This window comes from Ictidomys tridecemlineatus, chromosome X (assembly GCF_052094955.1).
Source record: "Ictidomys tridecemlineatus isolate mIctTri1 chromosome X, mIctTri1.hap1, whole genome shotgun sequence".
In the NCBI taxonomy this organism is placed as follows: Eukaryota; Metazoa; Chordata; class Mammalia; order Rodentia; family Sciuridae; genus Ictidomys; species Ictidomys tridecemlineatus.
The window spans coordinates 105,307,224-105,324,676 of NC_135493.1; the positions used below are offsets into that span (position 1 = coordinate 105,307,224).

The 17,453-nt window shown below is 37.9% G+C and overlaps 1 long non-coding RNA gene and 1 pseudogene across 1 annotated transcript in view; one reads left to right on the forward strand and one right to left on the reverse strand.

The window, feature by feature from the left end:
* LOC144371646 (uncharacterized) overlaps positions 1–17,453 on the forward strand; it is a 217,573-nt gene that overhangs the window by 188,211 nt on the left and 11,909 nt on the right. The gene's annotated exons all lie outside the window — the stretch shown is intronic.
* LOC101962686 (calmodulin-A pseudogene) lies at positions 1,929–2,407 on the reverse strand (annotated as a pseudogene).

The following is a 17,453-nucleotide window of genomic DNA, read 5'->3' on the forward strand; positions in this document are numbered from 1 at the left end:
CATACTACCCAATAAAACCCGAGCTTCATTAGGACAGTGACTTTGTTTTCTTAACTACTGCATTCCCATCACCTAAAGCATAGTTTATTAAAGTAATAGGCTTCTCAATTAATATATACTGGGAGCCAAAACCGAATCAATATAATCTTCATATTCTCCATGTGAGGCCAGTTAATACTCTATTTTGCTTCTGACACAGAAAATTAGCAAGTTAGTACACAGATTAATGCATGTAATCAAGTGATACAAATTCTGTCATATATTTAACAATTTTATGAAAATGTTATCAAATCAATGTAATATTATTATAATTGATGACATTTTTGTGTGTTGAAAAATATATGGCCAAGTTATATATTATATTTTAACTGATTATTTCCCTGATAATTATCTCTTTTCTTTCTCACTCCTCTTTCCCCGCAGTCACCCTTTCAAGTGTCTTATTTTGTTGCTTCAGGAGAGGGATATGCAGGAAAGAAATATTAAATCTCTTCTGGATTTAGAAACTTAATATCTAAAGTTCTTAGGACGATAAATGTCAAGGACTGAAAAAACAGAAGGAAAAAAAAACACAAGAATAAACAGCTGTTAAGTTTTGTATATGCACTATCCCCCATTAGGCTCACGTACAGAGAATGCAGGAATGTTCAGAGGTGAAATGATTTGATTATGAGAGCTATAACCTAATAATTTGAAAGGACTATTGTACTAGGTGACATCTGTAGGTAGCTAGGATATAGCTGAAAGAAGTAGTTAACTGGGGTTTGTATTTTGTCCGTGCTTCCTCATGCACATGCTCTCTCTTCCTGCCTCCCTCTCTTTCTCTGCTTCCAGGAGCCAAGATCTAGCAGCTTGCCTCCCCAGTTGCATTCTACCAAGATGTTCTCCCTCACCTCAGGCCCAGAGCAATGGAGTCAGCCGATTATGGACCGAGACCTCTGAAATTATGATGCTAAAATAAACTTTTCTAAGTTGTTCTTGTCAGGTATTTTGGACACACAATGAAAAGCTGACTAACACAGCAGCATTTCTTTATTTACTTGATTTTATCTACAAAATACATTTTCTACATTGAGGAGTAGAAGTGTTTAAAATATAAGATTTGGGGTACTAATCTGCTGACCTATCAGGCACATCTATTGGTCATAAACAACCTATATGAACTATTTTTGGAGGTAACCTTCTAGATAAGAATACATTTTAGAGTATTCTAGAGAGAGTGGCCAAACCCTGGGAAGGGAAAAAGACTCCAAAGAAAAAAATGGCTATGTACTAGAACTAGATACACTGTGTCTTCAATGGCCTTAGTAAGGATGATCTGTTCTTTTTTGTGGCAATAGGGCGGGGGGGGGGGAGGGGAGTAAATTACAATTTTTAAATTGGAAAACAAATAGACAACTTGGAATATTTTTGAGGCAAATTGTGCCATCAGCAGATATTCTTTAAATGGCTAAGCAAAGTTTAAAAAACAACTAACAATAAAAGAAAATGTTTCTGGTACAAGATCAACAGAACAAAAAAATAGTGTGAGTTCCTAGATAATACACCTGTTTTGTAATAGTGCAACTTTTAAGTATTGTTGACTGTCCCTAGTCCATGTAGAGTTACAACTTCACACTTCAACAGCAACATGCTGACAGTTCCTACAGAAAACTACTTTTAAAAAAGGCATAATCCAGATGTTCCCTCATTTGACCAATTCCATCTAAAGTTTGGATGCTCAGAGGGCTTAGCTATATCCAGAGTAAACTGCATACAACATGTTACTTGATCAATTTTCTAAAATAAGGGTTCAGGACAATGACAAGGGAAGAAAACATGGAGGAATGAATTCCTAATTACTATTCATGCATATTGTTTTTGATAGTAGGGGGAAACCTTTTACAGATAAGTTACAAAAGGCAAATGAACAATTTTGAACAAGAAATTTAACACATTCTGTACAATGTCTTCACTTTGCTGTTATCATTTATATAAAACTCTTCATAGTTTACTTGACCATCACCATCAATATCTGCTTCCCTCCTTATTTCATCAACCTCTTCATCTGTTAACTTCTCTCCGTGGTTTGTCCTCACATGGTGAAGCTCTGCTGCACTAATATAGCCATTGCCATCCATATCAAACACACAGAATCTTCTCTAATTTCTTCTTCACTGTCTGTATCTTTCATTTTTCTTGCTATCATTGTCAGAAATTCAGGGAAGTCAGTTGTGCCATTACCATCAGCATCTACTTCATTAATCATGTCCTGTAACTCTGCTTCTGTGGGATTCTGCCCAAGAGACCTCATTATAGTTCCCAATTCCTTTGTTGTTATAGTTCCATCACGATCAATGTCAAATAGTGGAAAAGCTTCTTTGAATTCTGCAATCTGCTCTTCAGTCAGTTGGTCAGCAATGCCGCAAGCACTGCTGGTTTCTGACACATGACCACACATGACTACTTGGCTCACTCGTTCCACTTGAACTAATCAATGATGATCTGTTCTAACTCCTTAGCACTTTGAAGCTTCCTTGAAATTTGACCAAACCTGTAAGAAAGGTGTTTAAGCCCCAGTTAACCAAGAACAAGTTTCCACTGCTCCAGTAAATTGGGGATCTTAAATAGATATTTGCATATAACAGGAAAAAAATAAGTAAAATAAAATGATTACATTACATTTACTGTAAAGCTCTATACACTTGTTTCCCATATTCCATATACCATCTCGCAGATTGTGTGAGTAATGAATTTTAAATTTCAGGGCCTTTCCCTTGTACAAGACCTCACTCAAAACTGTAGTATGTTCTGGCAGCTAGTTTGCCCAGAAAGTGTTCTCTACAAGCATTTCCAGAAAATTGTCTAAAATGCTCAGAGACTTGATAAGAAATGAATTTGAATTATTAAGTCTGCATCAATCAGTTATGATTTACCTTCTCATTCAAAAAGGAACCTCATATATATTATACTGGAAATACATATGTGTGTGTGTTTGTGTGTGTGTGTGTGTATCTTAACCTAATTACAAATGTATAATTTTGTATGCTTTTTCTTGACAAGGCTATCAAATTATTTAAGTTTTGTGTTTCATCTAAACTGAACCAACCCTTGTATATATGTAGGACTTTAGAAAGATACACACCAGGCTGATTAAGTGTGTGAACATTTGGGAATCAGTTGTGATGAATCAAGTAGGGAAAAGCTTTTCCAGTTTACCTCATGTGCTTTTTATAAGTTTTGACTGCTTTCTGTCTTATACATCTCTTTTTCTAATTTCCTAATAAAGATAAATTAATAAAATATAAAACAAACAAACTGCCAAACAAAAGGAAATCAAGTGTTCTGATCACTTATTGAGACAAAATAATACCACATCTTTTTCATTTCTTTCAAATCCAAATTTACATAAATTTTATTATTATTTTTAGAATGTATAATAATTTCATTTTTCAGCTTTATTGAGGTAAAATTTATATATCATAGAAATGCATTTTAATTCAATATTTTGTATTGAATTTAGACCAGCATCACAATTTAGAAGCACTCCTTTGATATTTCTGATGTTCACCCTATAAATTAATATTTTCAAAAATGTGTTTTTATTTACTAGTCCTTTTCCTCCCTTGTTAACTGTTTTAGTTGGCTTTTTTGCTGTTGTGACCAAAAGATCCAATGAGAACAATTTAAAAAGTGGAAAAGTTTATTTGGGGCTCATAATTTCAGAGGTCTTAGTCCATAGCTGACTGACTCCATAGCTCTGGGCTCAAGGTGAGGCAGACTTCATGGCAGAAGGATATGGTAGAGGAAAGCAGCTCAGGTCAGGGCAAACAGGAAGCAGAGAGAGAGAGCTCTGTTCACTAGAGGCAAAATATAAACCTCAAAGGCCCATTTCCAGTGACCTACCTCCTCTAGCCATATCCTCCTGCCTATAGTTACCACCCAGTTAATCCCTATTAGTATACTAATCCACTGATTATGTTACAGCTTTCATAATCTAATCATTTCACCTCTGAAAATTCTTGCATTGTTATCTATCACATATGGACACCACGTAAACAAATGATAATATTCACCTCCTGATGCTTACTTCACTTCTTTTGCCTTCTGCTATATCACTCATTGAATGTTTCTTGGCCATGGTCATGAGTAACTTTTTGTTATAAAAACTAATGGATGTTTCTTACTTTTTGTCTTACTTGATTTTTCAGGTATTCTTGCACAAAGTACTTTATTTTTGGCCTAATTTGATAATTAAGGGCATACTTAGTATATGTTGTACTGCAATGATTTGCAATGATTACACTTTTACTAGGAAAATGTTTGAAATGATGATGAATCTGAAATACCATCTTCATTAATTATATGGGAAAAGCCACTATACATGATTAGGCCAGAGGGAATATTAGAAGTGAAAATTTTATTTATTTTTATTTTTGTTACTTGGGATTGAACCCAGGGTCACTTAACCACTGAGTCATATCCCCAGATCTTTTTATTTTATTTTATTTTTATTTTGAGACAGATCTTACTAAGTTGCTTAGGGCCTTGCTTAGTTGCTGAGGCTGGCTTTGAACTCTCAATCCTCTTGTCGCAGCTTTTCAAGATGCTGGGATTACAGGCCTGCGTCGCCATGTCTGGTTTGATATTTTCATTTATTGTAAAATCAAAGAAATATGTGATGATAAAAGATTACTTTACATAGTACTTATGGATCTTAGAAACATTTTACAAGTACTTTTAAATAATTATATTTTGTAAATGAGACATCTGAAAGTGTGTTTATAATCTTCAGTTTTTTTGCCAAGAAACTGAGTGGGAAAATCTTGCAATGTAGCATGACCTGGGACTTTCTTCTGTCCTGTGTAACAAAAGTATATATAATAATTTATTCCAGAAAACCGTTATTTGTAGACACTAACCAACCTTCCTCCACATGATCTGACGTTCTTCAGGGAAGTTCTTTAAGCCTCAAAAACAGAAGATGGAGCCTTGCCCAAGGCTATAAGACTTGGCAGGTTTTCTAACTTCTGAACATTGTGACTCTCTAAGAATTTCAATTCTTTTGTATTATCTTCTTCCTGTTCAAAAATCTTCTTGAGGTCTTTAAATAAAAATGATACCTCAGGGTGAATTGCCAGAAGCTCATCACCTCACTCTTTCATGGCGGGTATCAAATATAGGAGATCAAAACTCCCTAGAACTTTCTAGACATGGAATACCCAGAGTTAACCACTTTGGGTAATTTTATAGAGCCTCAGATTCAACACTCTTTTCAGAACTTGAAAAACATAAATACATTTCATTTATTTTGCTCCTAATTGATTTATCCCTCTAATTTTACTTTTAAATTTAAGGAGATTTTTTTCTTTTCAGATTTAATACCTTTACATGGTTACCTTTTTTCATATTCTTTACCCTGAATTCTGAAAAGAAGACTCCAAAATGAGAAAACATCAACAATTGAAAGTACTGATTTAGTTATCTCATAGACACTAAATTAATTTTTTCTTAGGTCTACTGAAGCCAAATGATCTCTGCAGAGCAAATGTTAACCCATTTTCTCTTCTTGGATTCCACTGCAGCTCTTTATTGAACAGTAGCATGGAAGGGTTATGCCTCTCTTTTCAGTCATGAATACCACATTCCTTAGGTTTGTAAATATTTTCTTCATTTTTTAAAATACCATAATAGGAAAATAGTTATAAATATACTTTCATAAAAATTTTTAAAATCATCAATTAACTGCTCATGGATAATTTGTATATCTTAGGGTATTTTGATGAAAGGATAGGATATCAGAGAATCCCAGTAAATAACTGAAGGAGAGAAATGGCAAGAATTAGGTAGAATTTCACAATTTAAAGTGCCAGCATTGCTAATAAAAACTTTTTAAAATCCCCCAAAGAGATAAAAATGTCAACGGTCAACCCATGAAAGATAAGAAATATACATACTTTGTTAATTATTGTATTTAAAAGAGGAAAGCACTTGCAATGATGGTACAGCAAACAAGCAAAGTTTTATAACATGGTTCTAGTGGTTACTAATAAAATACTGTGGATAATAAAAAAACCATGAAAAAGTACCCCCAAACTACAAGTCTTCTGGAAAATATATGGAGTACCTATAGTGGAACAGAATCAGTAAAGTAATATTGAAAGACTAAATGCAAACTAGATTATGTGTGTAAAAAAGAATGCTGCAAAACATACAAACAAATCTGACTGTGCTCCATGACTAGAGGGGATTGATGGAGAAGAAAGTCCTGAAAAACCAATAAGCTGACTGTTGAAATGATGTTCTTCCTTGTTGAAGTCCTCATCCTCAACCTCCTACTGGAGCTAGGGAATTACAAAGCAAGGGTATGGTTTCCTTATAATTCCAGGATTTTTTTTTTTTTAAAAAACAGTAGTACTTTTTCTACAAGAATGTTAAATTCATACTCCAACCTGCTCCAAAACCTATCACTGTTGTAGAAGAAGGCCATGGTAACCAGATATTTTATAGAAAAAAAGAAGATTAGGTCAAAAATTATAACAGTGGTGGAAAGGATAGTAGAAAAGTTAAGTAAGAGGCTGTAGCAGACTTTCCAAGAATCTATTGAATAGCCACCATAGTTAGTCAGAACTGGAAAAGAATATGGAAAAGTGCAGTTGGGAAGTTCTTTTGAAGTAAATGTGAAGATAGAATAGATGCTTCCATTTATATACCTGCTATCACATGGTTACATATAACTGGAGGCTGTGAAATGAAGTTTAGCTCTGTGGTAAGAAAGAACACATTTGTTTTTGGTAGACAACTGGCAGTCCCCAGTAATCTAGAGCAGTAAAATTAAAATCTCATGCTCTAAAGAGTTTGGTAAAATATATCAAAAATTGACAAACATAAACAAGAAAAAAGGAAAAGGTGCCAACATACACCAAGAATGAAAAGACATCATGATTATAATCAGTACCATTCCCATAGAAAACAGGGGAAATGCCTCAGGACATTGAATAGGCAAGGATTTTTTTGGACAAGACTCCAAAAGCACAGCAAACAAAAGCAAAAACAGACAAATGGTATTAAATCAAACTAAAAAGGTTCTTCACATCAAAGAAAACAATCAACAGAGTGTAGAGACAGTCTACAGAATGAGAGAATATTTGTAAAATAAACATCCTGCAAAGAGTTGATATCATGAATACATAAGGAACTTACAAAAACTCAGTAGCAGAAAACAAAACAAACCTGATTTAAAAATGGGCAATAAATAGACATTTCTCAAAAGAAGACACACAAATGACGAACATGTTTGTGAAAAAATGCTCAATGTCACTAATGATCAGGGAAAAGCAAATCAAAAACCACAACAAGATATCATTATACCCCAGTGTGAATTGCTATTCAAAAGACTAAAGGTAAAAGTTCTGGTGAGGATGTGGAAAAAGGAACTCTTGTACATCTTGGTGCAAATATAAATTATTTTTTATTTATTGTGGCATGGAGATGCCACAAAAAATTAAAAATCAAAGTACTGTATGATCTAGCCACCTAACTCTTGGGTAGATATCCAAAGGAAATAAATGAGTATGGAAAAGAGACAGCTGCACTCCTGTGTTCACTGTACCACTATTCACAATAGTGAAGAAAAAGAAACAAGCTATGTATCCATTAGTTAATGATTATATAAAAAATGTGGTACATACAACCAGTAGAATATGAATCATCCATAAATAATGAGATCCTGTGTCGTGGTGGGCAAAGGTGTGACATATGCTGTCAAGGGGAGAAATAAAGAATGTTCACACGCTAATGCCCTTTTTTAATGCTTTATTCATCAAATCACTTAATACAATTTCACTCTATAGGTTCTTAATCAAGAAAATGACAATCCTTAATGCTGGACACTACAAACACAATAATTCAGGCTGATAAAGCAACAAACACAACTAATTCAAAGCAAACGAATTCTAAGTTAATTCTTAGCACTTCACTCTTAATCATGACATTCCCTCTTATTAATCATGACATTCACTCTTATTACAGACATTCCCTCTGCATGCTAAGCTTAATTGCCAGATTTAAAGTCTTAAGTCTTATTCCTTAGTTCAGCAGATGCACACTCACCCAGACCACAGTGATCCGGTCAGGAACTGATGGAGGCTTCTCCTGGCATGGAGTTGTGTGGCTGGTTGAGAAGACAGTCGTAAAGAGAAGTCGTCTTTCTCACCAGGGTCACGAGGCTGCTGCAGAATTTCAGAGTGGTGAGGACAGTGAAGAGGATCAGGCAGATGATGAGAAGAGATGGGATGTCAGTCCAGGTCCTCATCAGGCTCTCTGGCATGTGTGCATCAGTATTGGCTGGCTGAAAGTCTGTTCATTTGTTCCATTATTTATACTAAATTTTGGGAGCTCTATCACCTGTTACCAGGTTTCTTAGTGACATATTACATCTTAGAGAGGACATATGGTCTGGTAGTTTCTGCCCTGATACCCTTCTGACTCTTATCAGGGTTACAACAAGGTTACGACAAATGACATGTGACTTCACCCTCTCATCGGGGTTGTAGAAAGTGACTTGTTTTATCAGGCTATGCCCAATGACATATCAGAGGACTCTGTGTCTTTTCTGGTGAGACTACAGGTTTATTTTAAGATGGAGTTTTAAAATGGTGTTGCTTAGGCTAAGGCCATCCTTACATCCTGCCAATTGGATAGAACAACATGGATAGAACTAAAGATCATTAAGTTAAGTGAACTAAGTCAGCCACAGAAAGACAAGTAATGCATTGTCTCACTTGTGGAATCTAAAAAGTACATCTCATGGAAAGTTGAGGTTTGAATGGTGGTTACTAAAGGATATGGACTACAGTACCCAGGGAGGGAACTTCCTTTACTAGTTCCCTACCTGCCCTACTGCCCCACCTGAAATTAATTTCTCACCACCACCAAAACTCCTCCCATGACCTGGCTCTGCTAAGGTTCTATAAAACCCAGAAACTTGTAGTGGCTGGCCACCCTACCCCTTAAGTTGTGCCCCTCTGATGTTTCCTACTCAGTTCATTCCATTGAGAAACTGATGACTGCATTTTTGAGAAACCAGCCTCTACCTCAGAGGAAGGCCTGTCCAGAGGGAGGGGCCATGACCCTTGTCCTTGGAAAAACCCACAGAGCATTCCTAGGCACATAGCCACCCTGCTGAGTTGTTTGTCTGTAAATAACAGGAGAGATCTGCAGGCACCGGTGTCCCTGACTCAGGCTAGATGAGGACCCATAGCAACCCCCTAGAAACCACCAATCAGCATGAGACAGGGAAAATACCTGGGATGCCAGATGACCCCCCAGTAGTTTTGGTGGTTGATAACATGTTGTTTAGCACGTACACCCCTCATGGATTAAACCAATCAGTTCAAATGAATCCCCCTCTTGTACTAACCAATCACTCTTACCCAACTTGTTCCTGCTGGTGAATGTGCTAATCAATGTTAAGAGTTGTTGTTTGAAATGATTTGCTGTGTGATGTTGTGACACATAGAGTATCCCCCCAAACCTATAAAATCTCACTGAACAAAGGGCCAGGACCCACTCCTCGGCACCACTGTATTGGAAACAATTGTGAGTCCAGGCTGGAGCTTGCAATAAAGATTCTTGTGTGATTGCATCAGAATCAGCTCCTGGAGGTCTATTGGGGTCCTACGAATCTGGCAGATTACAGAATAAGGCATCACTGGTCCATGAGGTCTCACTCCATTTTCTTTTCTTTTTTGTATTTTCTTTTGTGTGCTTTCATTTGGTTCCCCGAGCAGGAATGGGATGTTTTGAGGGTTCTTTTTACCCCTCCCCATTCCAAGGCATCTCCATTTTTTTTTTTTCTCTCTCCATTGAGACCTCTGGATCAGAGGCCACTTTCTGCCATTTTGTTCCCACAAGGCCTTCTCATTCCTTGGAGAGGTAATATCCCTTCCAGTCTCTCAGAGAAGGTGCCCTGCCTGAGACCTCCCCCTTTGGCTTGTCCAGATCCCAGGGGGTTCCCACCATTAAGCCTGTAGAGGGTATGTCCTCTTATTCTCTGGTAGAACTCTATTGGTTGATGGGTGATATCGGGGGACACCCTGATCTTGACTGTCACATGGGTCAAACCTCTCCAACATGGGAGCTACTCAGTTCATTCCATGGAACTTCCTCTTAGGTTGCCTCATTGCTCACCCAGACCTCAGGGGTCCTCCATCAGTCTGGCCACAATCTAAATTAGGCAACCTAAGTCAATGGCCCAAATTCTGAATTTGTGGCCTTTGACCCCCAAATCCTCCAAGACTTAGATAATTTCCACTAACAAAATGGCAAATGACCTGAGGTTCCCTACCTCCGAGGTTTTTGTTTTTTTTTTAATCTCTGCTCAAAGCCCTTATTATGCCAAGCTCTGCTCTACAATTAATCTCGCCAGCACCTCAGCCCTCTTCTTCATTTACTGTCCCCAAAATAGCAGTCCAACTTTTTCTGTGCATCAGTGCTGCCCACAACAAAGTCTATGTGTTGGGGAGAACATGGGTCCCTGTTGGGTCTGCACCCAGTGGCAGCCTGCTCACATGTGCCAATCCCCTTTCCTGATCTACCTCCCCATTCTCTGGATGCCCACATGGCCCAGTCCACTGTGGGGCCCAGGCTATTCAGGTCACCACTGCCCTTGTCCACCCTGCCTGGGATCATGGGAGAAAGTGCAGGCGTGGGGCTGTGTCTTGGGGGTGCGTGCCCCAGCAGTGACCCACAGGGCACACAACATCATCCACCATCCTGTCATAAGTGGTGGATTGGATTCCCCTTCACCCAGGTGTTGGGAATGTCTGTTCTAACTTGGCTTCAGTTTCTTTTCTGTGGGAGAAATTTGATGGGTGAGACAGAGGAAGGTTTGAGACAACTGAAGGCAGCTGGCCCAGGCTACCCCTGGTATTGCATGAAGGTCTCATGTCCCAAATATGACCCACATTACTGATAACTCTGGTAACTAATATCCTTAAAGATTTATATTCCTAAATAAAGCCCTTGTCCTAAGTGGCCTTGTTATGGGAACAACGTACCTCTTGTATCTGATGAGAGTTTAGTAGTTTCTGTCATCCTCATGATATTCATTGACATGTTCCAGGTGCTGCAACATTTATGTATTAATCTCATTCCAGTACGCATGTCTTTTTGTTCCTCTCATAGAAGCATACACCACCCTAGATGACTTTACAACCCATTCTTTTCGAACTAGACTTTTGCCATGGACCGGACCCCTCCACTGACCAAAATATTCCTAAAAGGGAAACCCTAATTGCTTCCTTGTGTTGCCCCCTCTCAACTCAAAGCAGCCATAGCAATCATCATCCAGTCAGTGTAGGTAATAAATGAGTGCGTCAGAAAGATGGGGGCTAATTCAGGAAGAAAAAAAAATGTTGATCCTCAGGATACTTTCCCCCTTTCTACCTGCTACTAAGGTAACCACCTCTATGGAATTGTTCTTCCCTGCAGGTAGTTGTAGGAGTTGTTAATAAAGTACCCTTGGGCGGCCTCCTTTCTGCCCTTGGATCACTCTACCTGTAGCCCACCTTTTGTCATATAAGGATGGGGGAGGAGGTAGGCAGGATGGGGGAGGAGAGACACAGGATGGGGGGAGGAGACAGCATACTAAATGCTGGTCCCCACATGCTTTCTTTTCCAAAAAGCAGTTTACCTGAAGCCCTGCCTGGCCTCTGAGGAAGGATATGTCACATTCCTTAGTAAACTACCTGCTCACTGCAGGAGAAATGCAGGCACAAAATAATGTTGATTAGAGGAACCAAGTTTCCTGAAGGAAGAGTCTTTTGTGACCAGATCCTGAAACTCTGTGAGGTTCTCTAGATAGAGCTCTCCTAGCTTAAAAATTAGACTATCTTCTCTAGACTCTCATAAGACACATTTTCCTCTGTACTCCCCTCATCTGTCAGGAAAAAGACCAAAAATATGTCTCCAGTTAATTAGAGTAAAACTACCCCTCAACTGTCCTAGTTCAGGAATCCAAATTATTTATTTTCTCTAGTGGAGAAATCACCCAGAGCATTAACAGGCTTGCCTCCAACTTCAAATTGAGGAACATAATATGAAGTCACCGTCCTGTGATTATGAGGACCCAAAAGGACAAAGGGAAGTTCCCTCCCTGGGACCTAGTGTCTATATCCTTCAGTTACCAGATGCTGGGGAGAATGGGGCAGAAAGGAATAGTAAAAGGTTGATCAATGGGTACTAAGTTACATCTTGCTTATGTCCCATGTGGGCGAGGGAATGGGTACCCATCTGAGGGATGGCTGGATGCAAAATAAAGCTATGGAAATAGTACCATGAAATGAAGACAAAAGACTAGAAATATAAAGAGTGGGGGAAGTGATGGGTTAAACCCATTGGAGGGGTAAGGCTTCTAACCAAGGAACCGGCACTTGCTTTATTAATAGCGGATTAGATGAAAAGTGATCTACAGATCAAAAGGGATTGGTAGGAGCTTCTTCAGAAAAAACAGAATAGGGGTTGGGAGTAAGAAGGCTGTTTGGCTCTAGCAGGTTACTCCATCTCTGGGGCTGTGTTTGAACTTGAGCTGTGAGCTAGACCAGGGGGCCAACATGAATTGGGCATTCTCGAACCAGGGGGTTCCTTCTGGGAGTTCCCAAGACTGGGCTTCCCAGCCTAATGGCTTCAACAGTCTGTTAGTTCATACAGGAATCATAGATGGCTTCCTGCAGTTACAGTCAGAATTAAGTTTTAGTCAGATACTGTGTAACTGTAAATTATCTGACAGGAGCAAGAAAGTCTGGCATGCTGCTACATGGTATGGTAACTATAGACAACAATAACAATCTGTATATTTCAAAAGGCCAGAAGAAAGGAATTCAAAACTTTTTACTATAAAGAAATAACAAATGTTTGATGAAATAAATGTTTAACCTAATTTAAAGAATAAGCAATATATTCATGTTTCAAACAATGTTTACATGGTATCCCATTAATATGTGCAAATTCTATGATTTTATGTATCAGTTAAAAAGATTGTTAATAAAAAGAGGGGGGAAAAGACCCCTAGAGTCTCCTATGTGAAGGAAAAATACCCTAACCTTATCTCAAATTCTTGCAAACTCTGTAAATTCAATTGAAAAAGGTGGTAAGAAATTTGGGTCTGACTTTACTTGAAATTGTCCTTTGGGGGTTCATTTGCATATCACAATGAGTGAAAGAGTGCACATACAACCCAATACACACTATGATTTCAAGTATATGAAGTTATAGAACAAGTGAAAGTAATCTGTGAACCTAGAAGCTAAAATAACAGGTTTACCCAGGATGGAGGCTATGGAGTGTGAGGAAATTTTCTGGGGTGATGGAAATATCTGTATTATCATATTGGTTGTGGTTAAGTGCAAAATTCAAATATCTTTATATTTTCAATCTGTGAATTTTAATATACACAACTTACCCAAGGTATGTACAAACTTGTTGAGAGCCAGTGGTCAGAATGACGCCTGGCATTTGCCAGAGGGAATGTTTAAAAGGTAAGGGCAGCGAGCCGCGTGGGTGGCGTTAGAGAGAGGTTCTTGGGGAGCTTGTGTGGAGAGTGCTGGTGAGAGTTTGGGAATAAAGGTTGCGTTTGAACCTACAAGGCTGTGTGGCTGCTCGGTTATTTTGTGCCCAGCCAGACTGCAGCACAAACTAATATGCATATTAACACCATTACCATTTTTCAGGAGATCCTAGCCAATGTGGAAAACAATGAGAGAAATAAGAGGTCTAAATAGTGCAAAAGGATAAATTAAAGAATAATTGATTACAAACAATACAATAGAACATATAGACAATCTGATAATATATAGTTAATACATGAGTAGAATTAATATGAGAGTTTAACAAAATGATGATTTACACAAAGCTCACATGTGATTCTTGTGGTAAAATATAAGAATAATTGCCTTAATTGCCTTATTGTCTTTGCCCTTCAATTGGATCTAACATAGTAATTGCCCTAATGTGACTTCTGATTTCAGTGGAGAGTTCTAGCCTTTAATGGCAATCCCATTACCCCACTGTTTTCTTTAAAACACACCTGTACTCAGAAATTGAGGGGATTGTTTTACCAAACTTTTTCTTTACACACTGTTCTGGACTCTATTGGTATGGTTAATTTATCATAATGGAGTATCTAATACTCATTACAGAGATTCTCAGGCTTTAGGCCAGTATGCCTGAGAGCTAGTGTTAATATAACTATGTTTCTAAAATGGTACTAAAGCTTTGCTGCCTGTGATCATACTCTGCAGAAGGCTTTTTTCCTGATCACTCCAGGAAGGTCCTAGATTTGTATAACACTGGAGTTCTGAGTGCTTTCTTTATGCACATGTGTCTGCATAATCAACAGAAGTCTTTATAAAGATTGTGATGGAAATTAAAATTACAAAATGAATCTTAAATGAAACCGATTTGACATTGCACATGAATGCCAGATAACGTCTGTTATCTAAATCAGAGAAAGCACCTCTGCTGACACTAGTGGAGCAAGGTTTTAATGTACATCTTTTTAAAATCCATTTCCAAGCTACATTTGCATTTCAAATAGCATTCATTAAGGTGATGGCCACAGCAGATTCTTTTAGTTATGATTTTATTTTTGAAATTCTAAATTCCTGGAAAAGGGTACATTTCCTTAGTAAGTTCACTTTCCTATGTTCTGAGAAAATAAGTTCCAGTAGTTTCCCTTTTTTTTTATAACTACAAAACTTTTTCCCACTGGAGTCTAGACTGATGACCTTATCTCATATTTTACTGGACAGGGAGTCAAAGCAGTAATATGAGACTTCCCATACTCATCTTCCTACTACCATACCTGTTGATTTAGTTGCCTCTGAAGTTATAAAATCTGGCTTAATCCTAGTGAAGTTTATTCTTTCACTGGTTTCTAGATTCTATCTCCTCAAGGGCTTGAATTGGGGAGTTTTCCACTATGTCCTACATCATTACTTCATTAATTACCCTCTCATTCCTAGATGTTTACTGTCAACATATTTATTCTGTTAGCCTCCATCTTTAGAAAAAAAAAGGTGGTAACAATCCTCCTTAATTGTTTTGTTTCAGCTAACACTCCATTTTTATATTCCTCTACATAACAAAATTTCTTGAAAGATTTGCTTACACTCACCATTTTTACATTCTCTCCTATATATCTTTCAACAAACTCTGGCTTTCACTCTACTTCTATTTTAAAGATTTTGAAAAAAAATATAAGCTCCAAATATATGCAAGTTCTGTGTTAAATGATCAATGGTTTAAATAAAGAAGCTATGCATGAATACTTCATACACTCCTCAAATACTAAGTACTCTTCAATTTAGTTTGCTAATGTGTCTCCCTTTAAGAAATTTTCTCTATATTTGGAATTTTCTAAATGTTGTCCTTTGAAATTTTCATCTTTATTTCAAAATTTACAGGGTTTTAAAAAATATTTTAAAGTTGTTGAGGACCTTTATTTTATTTATTTGTATGTGGTGCTGAGAATCGAACCCAGTGCCCCATGCATGCCAGGCAGGCACACCACCACTGAGCCACAACTGCAGCCCCTCAATTTACAGTTTTTAATTGAACTTCTATTAGAAGTAACTTAGCAGAAGTACATCACTGAACAAAATAGAGAGTGAAATAAAAGGACATTTTAAAAGGTCACAAATAATGAAAATTACTAAGCACGAATCACAAAATAAGTATAGACTGCAAAATCCAAGGGAACTAAATTATTTCTGCTCACATGATGAACATCAGAATTATTATTTCATTATTATTATATAGTCAGGGATTTTCCCCCCAAGGGTTTTTATTATTATTATTATTATTTATATTTAACAGGGTTTTTATCAGCACTTTGGAAGAATTTTAGATTTATGGAAAAATTACAAAGATAATAGTCCTCATATACCCCTCAACCAATTCCCCCTAATGTTTACATCTTCCATGACCTTAGTGTTGTAGTCAGTTTTTGTGTTGCTGTGACCAAAATACCTGACAAGAACAACTTAAGAGAAGGGAGAGTTTATTTGAGGCTCACCATTTCAGAGGTCTCAGTGCACAGATGCTGTGGGTACAAGCTGAAGCAGAATAACTTAGGGTAAGTGGCTCCCCTCAGCCTGGAAGCAGAGAGAGATATGAAGTGGAAGGAGCCACAGGGAAGATGTACACTTCCAGGACACACACCCAGTGACTCACCTCTGCCTGCCAATACCTCACTTGCCTACAATTACCACCCAGCCAGCCTGTTCAAACAAGGATGGACTGATTAGGTTATGGCTCTCACAATTCAATCATTTCACTTCTAGATATCCCTGCATTAATACATGAGCTTTTAGGGGACACCTCGTAGCCAAACTGTAATAGTTGGTTTAGTTGTTAAGACTAAGAAACCGTGGGGTGCAGTGGGTCTCACCTGTAATCCCAGTACCTGGGAAGGCCCAGACAGGAGGATCTCGAGTTCAAAGCCAGCCTCAACAATGGTGAGGCACTAAACCACTTAGTGAGACCCTGTTTCTAAATAAAGTACAAAATAGGGCTGGGGATGTGGCTCAGTGGTCGAGTGCCACTGAGTTCAATCCCCAGTGAAAGGTGAATGACTCACCCAAGATGGAGATTCAACCAAGAGATTTTATTGGGGGGCTGCCCAAAGGAGAGGCAGAGAGCAGAGAGAGAAGAGGAGGAGGGCAGAGAGGAAGAGAGGAAGAGGGCAGAGAGAGAAGAGAAGAGAAAAAGAGAAAGAAGAGAAAGAGGGAAGAGAGGAGAGAGAAGACAGCATGTGTTTACAAGCTTTGGCTTAAGAAGGGTTGCATAGGGGACTTGGTGGGTGCTGATTGCCAGGGTGACTCAGGAACAGTGAGCAGACACTGTGTCCTGTGGGGATTGGTCTAGGAAACCTTTGAATTTGGCGCTCTTGGCTTGGCACTCTTTGGAGAGGAGAGGGAGGGGTAAAGGATTCCATGATGTTCTCCAAGAAGGGGGAATCTCCCACACACCCAACAACTAGTACCAAAAAAAAAAAAAAAAGTACACAAAGAAACTAACACTGGTTCACTACTATTAATTAAAACTTCAGTTTCATTCAGATTTACCACTTTGTCCACTAATGTCCTTTGTTCCAGGATCTCCTCCTGTATACCACATTACCAATCACCATTATGTCTCCTTATATTATTATGATAGTTTCTCATTCTTTCCTTGTTGTCCATGGTCTTAGAAATTGTGAATAATACTGGCCAGACATTTTGTAAAATATCTCTCAATTTGGGGTTGTGTGATATTTATATCATGGCTAGACTGGTGTTATATGTTGTTTGGAGAAGAATAACTGTAGAGGTGAATGTCTTTATCATTGTATCATATTGTAGGCATATTATATCAATATGATTTATCACTGGTGATATTAATCTACATTTCTTAGTCAAGCCATATTTGTCATA